The sequence below is a fragment of the Rattus norvegicus genome, chromosome 5, assembly GCF_021556685.1.
Source record: "Rattus norvegicus strain SHRSP/BbbUtx chromosome 5, alternate assembly SHRSP_T2T, whole genome shotgun sequence".
In the NCBI taxonomy this organism is placed as follows: Eukaryota; Metazoa; Chordata; class Mammalia; order Rodentia; family Muridae; genus Rattus; species Rattus norvegicus.
Window position 1 is genome coordinate 117,357,587 of NC_141538.1, and position 11,859 is coordinate 117,369,445.

At 38.3% G+C, this 11,859-nt stretch overlaps 2 non-coding genes across 2 annotated transcripts; both read left to right on the forward strand.

Moving 5' to 3' along the window:
* The first annotated feature begins 4,609 nt into the window (after positions 1-4,609).
* On the forward strand, positions 4,610-4,671 carry LOC120103249 (U7 small nuclear RNA). Its single transcript, XR_015621536.1, has one exon. It is a non-coding gene; the product is annotated as a U7 small nuclear RNA (small nuclear RNA).
* Positions 4,672-4,684: 13 nt separating this feature from the next.
* LOC120103242 (U7 small nuclear RNA) lies at positions 4,685-4,746 on the forward strand. The gene has a single exon (XR_015621531.1). It is a non-coding gene; the product is annotated as a U7 small nuclear RNA (small nuclear RNA).
* The last annotated feature ends 7,113 nt before the right edge of the window (positions 4,747-11,859 follow it).

Sequence of the window (11,859 nt, forward strand, 5' to 3'; positions counted from 1 at the left end):
CTGTCTCTAAAATAGAACACATATTGTGACACAAAGCAAGTCTCCACAAATATAAGAAAATTAAAAGAACTACATAAGTCTTCTCTTACCACAGTGGAATAAAAGTACATATCAACAGAATATAAAAATACAGAAATTATACAAAGGCATGGAAATAGAACAACATGGTATTGAATGATGAATGTATCATTGAAGAATCTAAAAAGGGTGTATAGATAGGAAAGGAAGTCAAAGTATCTTTATTTGCACATTATATGTGTCTATATGCAAAGTGGCAGGTTACAAAATTCACACATAAAATCTAGAAGCCTTCCTGCATAACAATAGCAAATACGCTGAAATAGAGTATCTGAAATTTTATAAAGAATCATGATTGTGCCCAACATTCAGAGATGATTACTGAAAACTATTAGTGATAAAATGGTAAAAAGCAAATGACTATGTGGTACCCATCTCCAACTGGTGCATTTTAATCACAGCACCTACACAGCTAAGTCTCAGGGATTATAACAGAAGAGGGGGTGGAAATAGTGTAAGACCCCAAGGAATAAAAGTTTGCTGTGAGATTATGTCTCTGAGAAATCTCAAAGAAGGTAGACCCATGAAGTCTCATTAATACAACTACCTAAACATGACCTGAATAAGGATGGCAACAATGGATTTCTTTACATAGACATCTTTAATTGAAAAATCTCATCAGTCCTTCAATCTAGGAAAAAAAAAAAACACTACAGATGATTAAGGAATGCTGAGAATGGGAAAAATAGTCTTCTTCCCCAGGGAAGATTACGCCTATTGGTTATCCAAAACCAACTGACCATCTCTGAATTATGCAATACAAGTAACTATATGTTCTAAGCACAATTTGTTTATGTATTTAACAATATGTAAATGTATGGACATATAGTAAATAATATATGGTTTATTGAATATGTATCACAACAACTGAAGAAACAATGGTGATTTTTGAGAAAGAAAGCAAGGTAACAAACTTGGGAAATATTTGAGGAAAAGAAAAATGAGGAAAATTATGTAACTTTTTTAATTTCAAAAAGTGAAAAAAATCATAAAGGATTTAAAAAGAAGTCATGGAAGTAATTCAACTAACAAGAGCCACAAAAATAAAATACCTAGAGATAAACTTAACCAAAGAAATGAAAGAACTCTAACTTGAAAGGTTTGACAGTAAAGGAAGAAATAGAAGAAGACAGGTGGAGAAGAAAAGAACTTCAATACTCAAAAAATTAATGTGAAAACAGCCACTCAACTACTAAAAGCAATCTATAAATCTCATGAAACTCTAATAAAATTCTGGTGCATACATACTTCACATACATAGAATAAGTAATCTTAAATTTTGTACAGGAAGAGAAAAATCAATGAACCACCAAAAAAAAAAAAAAAAAAAAAAAAAAACCAAACCAAATTAATACTCTGGTAAGTATCACTGAACTTAATTTCTAGTTATTTTTAGAGCCATAGTAATAAAAGCCACACAACACTAGAACAAACATATAAGACAATGGAATAAAGTTGACGACTTAGATATACCTCCATGTAACTGTGCTCATAATTGACATAGATGCTAAAATTACATCCCATATCCCAACAAATGGTTCTATGGGAACTGTTCTTAACATGTAAAAGAATAAAGGTAGCATCTTGTTTCTCCTTCTGCACAAAACTCAAATCTAATCAATCTGAATGTTGGACTGGGTACTGTGAAAAAGTAGGGAGCACATTTCAACACATAGGCAAAAGAAAAGTTCATTGTTAATAAGAATTTGGTGGTACAGGAAATAAGAATCTCATGAAAACAAGAAGCTCCTATACAGCAAAGGAAAGTCTACTGAATATGAAGGTAGTCCACAAAATAGAGAAGATATTCATTGTCAGTTTTACCTCCAACAATGGCTTAATATCTAAAATACACATGAACAAAGAAACCCGAACAAAAATAAAATAAACCCAATTAAAAATAGGTCATCCATCTGAAAAGAGAAATCTCAAACAACAACAATAAAAACACTTTAATTTTTTATTTCTTGGCTTAAAATTTTTTATAAAATATATGTGATATACCCAGCTGGAGATGCTATTTAGAAGTGTTGTGCAACCTGTATTAATCTCATTGGAAGAAGTGAGTCACTGTGGATAAGCTCCTCTGGCACTGAAGCCTACTATTGATTTCCTAGTCTTTTTCTGCTTTCTGATTCTACCTTCCTCCTTCCACTCTCATGTCTTCCCCTCTTACTCCCGTGCCATCCTCACTGTGATAGAACAATGTTCTCAAATTGTAATCCAAAATGAATTCTTCCTCATTTAAATGTGTGTGTGTGTGTGTGTGTGTGTGTGTGTGTGTGTGTGTGTTCAAGTATACATGTGTGCATTTCCCCCATAGTACAGAAGAGTGGGTCAGATTCCCTTATGTAGTACAAATACAAATACAACTTTATTTACCCTTGTGCACACACCTCATATCTAAGAAGATCAAAGACCTCCATGTAAAACTGGATACACTAAATCTAACAGAACAAAAACTGGAGAACACCCTTGAACTCATTGGCCTAGAGACACCTTCATAAACAACATCAGTGGCTCAGTCTTTAAGATCAACAACTGATACATGGGACCTCATGAAATTGAAACATTTCTGTAAGACAAAGGAAACTGAATAGGAAAAATAAAAAAGCAGCAGCCTTCACATTGGGAGAGGATCTTTATTCAGGAAATGCAAATCAAAGCAACTCTGAGTTCCCGTCTTACACCTGTCAGGAAGGCTAAGACCATAATTTCACGTGATAGGACATGCTGGTGAGGATATGGAGCAGGGAGAACACTCCTCCATTGCTGGTGGGAGTGCAAACTTGTATAGCTATTTTGGAAATAAATTTGATGTTTTTTCTGAAAACTGGGAGTACTTCTATCTCAAGACCCAGGCATGCCACTCCTGAGAATATACCAAAAAGACGCTCTGCCATCCCACAAGGGCATCTGCTCCACTCTATTTATTGCAGTTTTATTGATAATAGCCAAAAATTGAATACACCTAGGTGTTCCTCAACAGAAGAGTGAATAACATAACTGTGGTACATCTACACAATAGAATACTATTCAACCATTAAAAACAAAGACATCATGAATTTTGCAGTCAAATGGATGGAACTGGAGATTATTATCCTGGGTTTGGTAACCCAGACCCAAAAACTACACGCATAGTATGTACTCACTTATAAATGGATAACTCCCATAAAGTACAGGATACTTACACTATATTGTACAGAACCAAAAAAGCTAAAGAAGAAAAGTCCAACTGAGGATGCTTTAATCTCACTTAGAAGGGGAAATAAAATAATCATAGGAAGCAGATGGAGAAAGAAAAATGGATGGGAGAGGGGAAGGGGAAGGAAATGGGGATGAGTTAGTGATCAGATGTAAGGAGAGACAGGAGAGAGGGCGAGAGGGTCAGGAGAATGAATGGAAATTTGCAGCACAGGTGGGAAAGTAGAGGACATCTTAATGATATGTCAGAGACATTGGAAAGGGAGACTCCCAAGTATCAATGAGGGTGACCTTAGATGAGACAACAGTGGGAATATGGAACCTAAAGTGGCTACCCCCCTGAAGCCAGGCATGAACCCCAGTGTAGAGATAGGGACACCAACCAACGAAAAACACATTTGACTTTAAGTTTACCCTGTCTACAAAGAATGTAGGGCCAAAGATGGAGCAGAGACAGCAGAAATGGCACACCAATAACCATCCCATGCTGAGACACATCCCATTGGCAAGTGCTAATCTCTGACACTATCAATAATACTCTGTTATGCTTGCTGATAAGAGCCTATCATAACTGTCCTCTGAGAGGCTCCACTGCGGAACTGATTTAAACAGATGCAGAGGCCCACAGCCAAACATTTGATGGAGCTGTGAGACTAATGGAAGAGTTGGAACAAGAAATAAGGGCTCTGAAGGAAATAGGAACTCCACAGAAAGACTAACAGAGTCAACTAACCTGTATCCTCAGAGCTCTGAGAGACTGAACCACCAACCAAAGACCACACATGAACTGGAAATAAATCTTTAAAAAAAAAAAGGATTTCTCAACTCTGAAAAATATAATGATGCAATACTAATTGTATGAGGACTTCATGGACCTGAAAGAACAGAGACATCTGCACTATGGAATCTATAAAAGGAAAGGAATAGTTAAGAAACATTACTCATGGTTCAAGTGCTCAAGAGGCACCAGGAAGTAAAAGAGTTGTTGTCTCTGGGTGGGATCCTACCCAGCTAAGTTTATTCTTTGTGTTTACAAAGGGAGGTAGATTTCTGAGTTCAAGGTCAGCCTGGGACAGAGTGAGTTTAGGTCTAGCAGTGGTGTGAGTGGTGATCTCCCAGCAGGATTCCATCCAGCAAAGCTTATTGCTTGGTCTGATTTGTGGGATAATCAAAAGGGAACCTGGGGTAAATGACTGAATTGATAGGTAAATAAAAGACTGGGCTTTGGACTGCAAGAGCTGAGCTAGCCAGAGAGGCATTACAGGCCTTTTTGAATTTTTCTAGCAGATTTTCTGACATTGGTCCGTAAACCCAAAAATATGCAGAGAATTATTACAACTCTTCACAAATTTGTTTAGCAGATTTTCTGATACTGGTTGGAAAACCCAGGAGCGACCCAGAGCACTGCTATAGATCTTTTAGAATTTTTCTAGCAGGTTTCCTTACTTTGGTTGGAAAACCCATGAACTACCTAGAGCACTATCTTAAGCAGAATATATAGTTGTCAGCTTGCACACCATCATTGACTGAGTTGTTTGTTCCACTGCTCCCAAAACCTCCTACTTAGAACTCCTGATCAAGCTGAATCAGATCCTCTGCAGTTGCCTATCTATGGAATACACTCCCCCTGACTGGGTTGCCTTGTCTGGCCTCAGTGGGAGTGGATGCACCTAACCCTGAAGAGATTTGATGTGCTAGGACCTGGGGAGGGAAATGAATATTCAAGGGGAGCTTTCATCCTCTCAGAAGAGAAGGAGAGGGAGTTTGGGGAGGGACTGTGTGAGGGTGGGAATGAAAGATCCCCGAAGAGAGACCCTTTCTAAAGTCGTGGGAAATCACGGACCCCAGACACAGAGAGACCATTTTGGATGTAATAAGCAAAGGCGAGGTTTATTACGGAGATCTATTATGGGGATCTCCGGGTCGACACGTATCCTGCGCAGGAGACAGAGGTGTCAACCCCGAAGCTCAAAAGTCAGGGGTTTATATAGGGAAGGCTAGGGGGTTTGGCGCGGTTACACACAATTGGCTAATTTCTGGCGCGGCTATAAGTGATTGGCTCATTTAAACATGGCAGTGAGATTACAGCACAGCAGGAGAGTACGTATTGACTAGAGCATACAGGATTTTAGAAGCTAGGGGCGTATCAGGGTTGAAGGACATCTGGTTAAGGTGTGACTCTGAGTAAGCTGGGGGAGGTGTCTTTCTGCCAGATGGTTTGGGTCAGTCCTGATAACTCGGGCTGGTTCCCGCATTCCTTTTCTTTATCTTTATGGTCTGTTAGTCCTAGCGGCAGGGTGGGGCTGCCTGGACTTGGCTTTTCACAGTGTTTAGCCCTGAGTCTGAATTTTGAAACTTATTCTTTTAACTTCATATTTTTAAACCTTAAATCTGTATAATTTTCCTTTCAGGACAGGGAGGGGATAGCAATTGGGATGTAAAGTGAATAAACAAATAAATGAATGAATATTTATTTTTTAAAAAGTAAAGGACAGAGAGAGAGAGAGAGAGAGAGAGAGAGAGAGAGAGAGAGAGAGAGAGAGAGAGAGAGATCTGGTTCCAGATGAGTTCATTGATGAATTTAACCAAATTTAAAGAAGAAATTAAGGAAGTAGATCTGTATTGTCTCTTTCAGAATAGAAAAACACAGCCCATGAAACTATCATTACTATAATGTAAATGGTAAGTCTCAACATTAGGAAAAAGCCAAGAATCCAAAGTGCAACCAGAATTCTATATGAATATAGATGCAAAAATCATGAATTACATATTGTCATGTTGAAACACTAATTTCATAAAATGGATTGCACCCAAGCAAGCAAATGGTATTTATCATAGGCAAGAAAAATATCTCTGATTAAGCACTCAAAAATTAACTATTGAACCCATCACTCTAACAGAATTATGAAAAATAAAACCACACTATTGTATCAGTAGATGAGGGAAATACATTGAGCAAAAATCTATTTATCATAAAAAAATTAAAGAATTAGAAATTTCTTCATAAGTAATCTCTACAACTTTTTCCCTCTTGACTATTTTCATATTTAAAGTGAAAAGCTGAAATATTTCTGAATAATATGAAAGACATGGCTTTGTATTCTTCTTCACCAATGCTTTCCCACAATGTACTAGAAGTCTAGAATTGACCTGGACCAGTAGGTTATTCTTAAGTGACAGGTTTTTGAGCAGGAGGACTGGAAGATCAGAAATAACAATGACAGGAAAATTGGGGTCAAGAGTTCTTAAACAAGTTATGTCTGATGTCAAGCAAGTTTATTAAGAAATAAAGCATCACATAAACTGTTCACAGGGGAAAATGGGACAGAGTAAGCAGAAAACTAATTAAGCAATATTGACAAAGAGAACAAACAATACCTCACACACAGCTATAATAAGACTGATAACCATAGCCCCAGGGGAAGAGTTAGGTTCCCCAAAACTGTAACCTTGACTTCTTCAAGAGTCCCTGTCACCAGCCATAGACTGAACCTTGTCAAATCTGACCTTGAAGAAGGACACAGAACTAACTTCTTCTTTGTTATTTCATGAGGGCCTCTGAGAGCATCTTGAGTCAGCCTGGGTTCTGTGTTCCAGCATGAGATAACAATACAGAAAGAAAACAACCTGTAACATGATCAGGAAGAAATAAAACTCATTTTTCTCCACAAATGACCTGGATCTCTGTATAGAAAATTCAAATAAATGAAAAAGAATAAGAAATGACTGGAGACCATAGCAAAAAGATAAGGTTATTATAGACAAACCCAACTTACTACTGTATATCAACCTTGAACAAGTGAAACTTGAAATTAAAATCAAACTATCAGTTTTCACTTAGCACCTCAAAAGGAAAATTCTGACATAAAATTTAACAAAATGCATAAAACTCTATGTGAGGAAATTATTAAAATGTATTTGGGGAAATCATGTGTCATAGCAAAATATTTTATAGGACCCCAGCATCTTGAGATCCTGCTTCCTAGTCTCTAGAATTATAATATATTTTTAATCTTTGAAAAATACCCATCACAATATCCTGTTATAGTATCATGAAAGACAAACACCAACATTACAATCAATGAATGAAAAAACTTATGAGTTAGACTTGGTAAAAATGAAGTTTATACTCTGCAAGTGACATTGTCATGCCAATTTCACGTGGCCATGTAAAGGACAGAATGACATAGTAACCACCCCTGGAACAGAGCCACTTGGGCAGGGGCCTCTACAATTGTTGACAGTTGGTGCAAGATATAAGGTTTGTTTGGATAATAGTGTACATATTTCATGTTTCTCCTTTGAGGAATGTCCTCTCTTCCAAGGCAAATGACTCCATGATAGTTAGAGGCAGCATGAATCTAGGAGTCCAGGGTGTGTCTATGTCTCAGCAAAGTCGTAGATGCTTTGACCTACATGCTAACCCTTAAGGTTGTGGGAATTAAGATTAAATACATAATTTCAAAAATTTCCTAACCATACAAAATATAAAGATGCAATATGAATTGAATAAAGAGCTTCACAGATCTAAAGGAACAGAGGCAGCTACACTGTGAACCAACTTGTCATAAAAATACTAAGGAAGGAGATAAGATTTAGGGAGCAGTGATCCCAGGACAACACCCAGCCATTTGTTTATTCGTTTACACTTACATAGGCAGGCAGATTCCTGAATTCAAGGACTGCCTGGAACAGGGGAAGTTTAGGCTAAGAACAAGGCAAGGTAGAAATTGTATTATCAGGGCAGGGTCCCACCCAGTGATCAGATCTTATTCTGTTTGTCTGTTCCTGCTGACTCTTTCTAAGAATCAATGGGCTAGAGTTACCAGATGCTGATTCATGCGATAATTAAAAGGGAAACTGGGGTAAAGACTGAATTGATATGTAAATAAAAGACTAGGCTTTTTATTTACTAGAGGTAGGGTATCCAGAGAGGGTTTTAGAATCACAAAAAAGGCTGTCTGGCACAGAGATATGATTGGAGATCTCCAGAGAGAGCAGAGCATAGAGAGAGCAATCTGGAAACCTGTCTCAAGCACAACATAGGCCATCAGCTTGTAACTCTGGGTTTGACTTCAAGTCATTTGTTTCACTGCCACCAGACACCCCTTCTCTCAGGAATTCCATTCCTAGTTGAGGCTGGTCCTCTGCATTGTCAAGAGAATGAGAATTTACACTTGAGCTACATGCTATGAGGAAATTGTTGCAATGAACATATCAGATGAGATATTGTCACCCAAATCTACAAAGGACTGATAAAGCTCAATATATAATATACACACACATCTTAAATTAAAATGGTCCGCAAAGAGCTGGGGTGATGGCTCAATGATTGAGTGTTTGCTAGGCTATTGTGAGGACTGGAGGGTTGGACCCGAAGGACCACCACCAAAGATCCACTTGTCCCCAAAGACCACCGGAGCTGAGATTCGATGCAATCAGGAAGAGGTTTATTAATTCCGGTGAGTCAGGGTTCCTCAGCCTTCAAGCAGGAGAAGAAGGCGAAGAACTCCATCCTACAGGTACATGCACAAGAACCACAAAAGCCACAGGAATAGGGATGGGTACATCCAGGCACACAAGGATTGGTTGGAACCATTTGCCCTTTAACTTCATCGGTCCACATCGTGGTCACATTTTCCTTGGTGCCTGGAGCAATGCTGTGGATTTAGGCGGTGGAAAGTCTCTGCTGGTCCTGCTGGTCATGTGACTACCATGAGGACAGGATATAACTAGGTCATAAAACCACAAATGGGTAGGGGAGGTATAACTGGTGGAATTTCCTGGCAGGGGAGATTTTCTTAGGGGAGGGGTGTAGCCTGTGGAATTTTCCTATGATTCCACAGGAGTTGTTCCTATCTCAGTACCCACATAACATGTTATGTAGCCTGCAAATGCCTGTAACTCCATTTCTGAGGTGATAACCTCTTCTGGCCTCCACCTGTTCCATACAAGTGTGCATATATTCTAGACACATACGTCAAATGAATGAAATAAATATTTACGAGTGGGCCAACTACAAAAAGAGACAACTCAACTTAGACGACCTACAAATGGAAAATATATTAAAAATTATTCACATCATATATTACTAATAAATTTAAACTTCAATGATCCTGAAGTAACTCTACACACTTTCTAGAATGCCAAAAAAATAGTGAACATTGACAATATAGAAATTTACTTTCATTACTGACCAAAATTCCAAATGATACCAACATTACAGAAGATGGTGCAGTGATTTAGTTTTATAAAGGTATGTATATTTTGCCATAATATCCAGTACTTTAATTCCTTGGTGTTTGACAAACAAGTTAGAGGTGTTATGGATATGTAAAGCAGATTTGTTTGTGACTGTAAAAAATTAAAAACAACTGAGATATCTTTAATGGTTAACAGATAAATTGTGGTATATCTAGACTGTGGAATTTTTGTTGTTGTTGTTCAATGCTCCAAATACTAAATCATGGCAGGAAATGACAGGGAGACTTGATTCAGTTTTAAATAAAAGGTACAAATGCAAAACTCTACATGTATGATTCCAAGTGTTTGGCACTCAGAAAAAGCCAAAGCAATAAAGACACTAAAAAGCGAAATGATTCACAGGGGATGAGAATTTATGAGGGTGGGGGGAGGAAACTTCTCTAGGCATGTAATTATAAACTTTTCCTCACTCATAGGATGCACAAAACAATGGGCCTCCATGTAAACTGTAGACTCTGGGTAATCATGATGAATTCATGTAACTATCAATTGTGATAACTATACCATTTTGGTATTAAGTGTTGACAGTAAGGCGATGCCTCAGAAGTCATGAGGAATCTCTCAACTTGGCTCCCAATTCGTTGTGAGACAAAATGTTCTGTATAGAAAGAATAAAGCCTATTAAATATATGTACTTTATTCCATATACTTTTACAGGTTTATTAAGTAGGCAACAGCCACAAATTGTGTGGACTAGTATACTATGAATGTTCTCTACATCTCAATTTTCTTACTCATAATATGTATATAACAGCAGTCATCTCATATAACTGACTGTACAAATTTATTTATCTAACTAGAAAAATGAGGTTTGTAAATCTAGGTCATATACATATACTGATAAATGGTCTTGTTATATCATTAACAGCCTTAAAAATGGTAATTGTATTAGTTTGAATACAAATGGCCACCATTTTTCTAAGAAACTGCTGAACAGATTTCCAAAGTGGTTTATAAAAGTTTACATTCCCACCAGCTATGGACGAGTATTCTTCTTGCTCCACATTGTTGCCAGCATGTGCTGTCACTTGAGTTCTTGATCTTAGCCATTCTGACACTTGTAAGATGAAATCTTACAGTCATTTTAATTTGCATTTCCCTAATGACTAAGGTTGTGAACATTTCTTTAACTGCTTCGGTGAGAACCCTGTCAGAAATAACAGGTCAGCTCCCCATGATGGGGGGGAGGGGGGGTGGTGGCTCATAGCCAGACTACCTGGAGTAAGGACAGATAAGGAAATGGCCTAAACAGGGAACGACCCTGCCTAAGATGAGGACAGAGAGGGAAGTGACTCAGAGTAAAGACAATGCCAGGAAATACCACAAATCACACAAGAGGGGCAGGACAGGGCCAAATGAAGGAAACAACTTTCCCATTTGAGTTGACCAATAATTTTAAATGTTGCTCAGGGTAACCAATCTCAGCCATCCAACTCAGGCGACCACTGAATTCCCCACCAAAATATTTATAAAAAGTGTGTGCTTTGTGAGCTCGAGGTCTCCTCTTGCCTGCGTGCTGGGGAACTCCAATGTATGTTGGAACAATAAATCTCTTGCATATTGCAGCGATTCCGGTCTCCCCACCTATTGAGTGGGGGGTCTCCAACGGACCTTACACTTCTTGGACGTTAAAGATTCTTCCTCTCTTTGTCTCTGTTTAAACCAAGACACAGCTATAACCTCTTTGGCATATACCCAAAAGATTCCCCACCACCCAACAAGAACAGTTGGTCAACAATATTCCTAGCAGCTTTAGTCATAATAGCCAACCTAAATGTCCCTAAACTGAAGAATGGGTAAAGACAATATAATACATCTATGTAATGTAATAGTATTCAGCCATTAAAAACAAGAACATCATGAAATCTACGGGCAAATGGATGGAACTAGAAAAGATCATGCTGAGTGAGGTAACCCAGACCCAGAAAGTCACATATAGTATGTACTCACAAGTGGACATTATACACCATCTTACATTCCACAGACCCAAAGTATGAAGGAAGACCTGAGGAAGGATACTTGAATCTTACTCAAAAGGGAAACAAAATAGTCATTAGAGATGGATGGAGAGATGGAACTGGGTGGGAGAGTGGGTGAGGAGGCGAACGGGGATGTTGAATATTTTTGGAGAGAAGGGGTGAGGCAGGACTGGGAGTGAGAATGGAAATCAGTGGGGAGGCATCTCTGGAACTAGCTGGAGACCTAGTAGAATGGATGTTCTAGGGAGTCATTGGGAATCACCCTGGCAAAGTTTCCTATCAGCTGAGGATGTGGAGACTGAAGTAGCTACCTCTTGGTTTTGTAGCCTGGTGG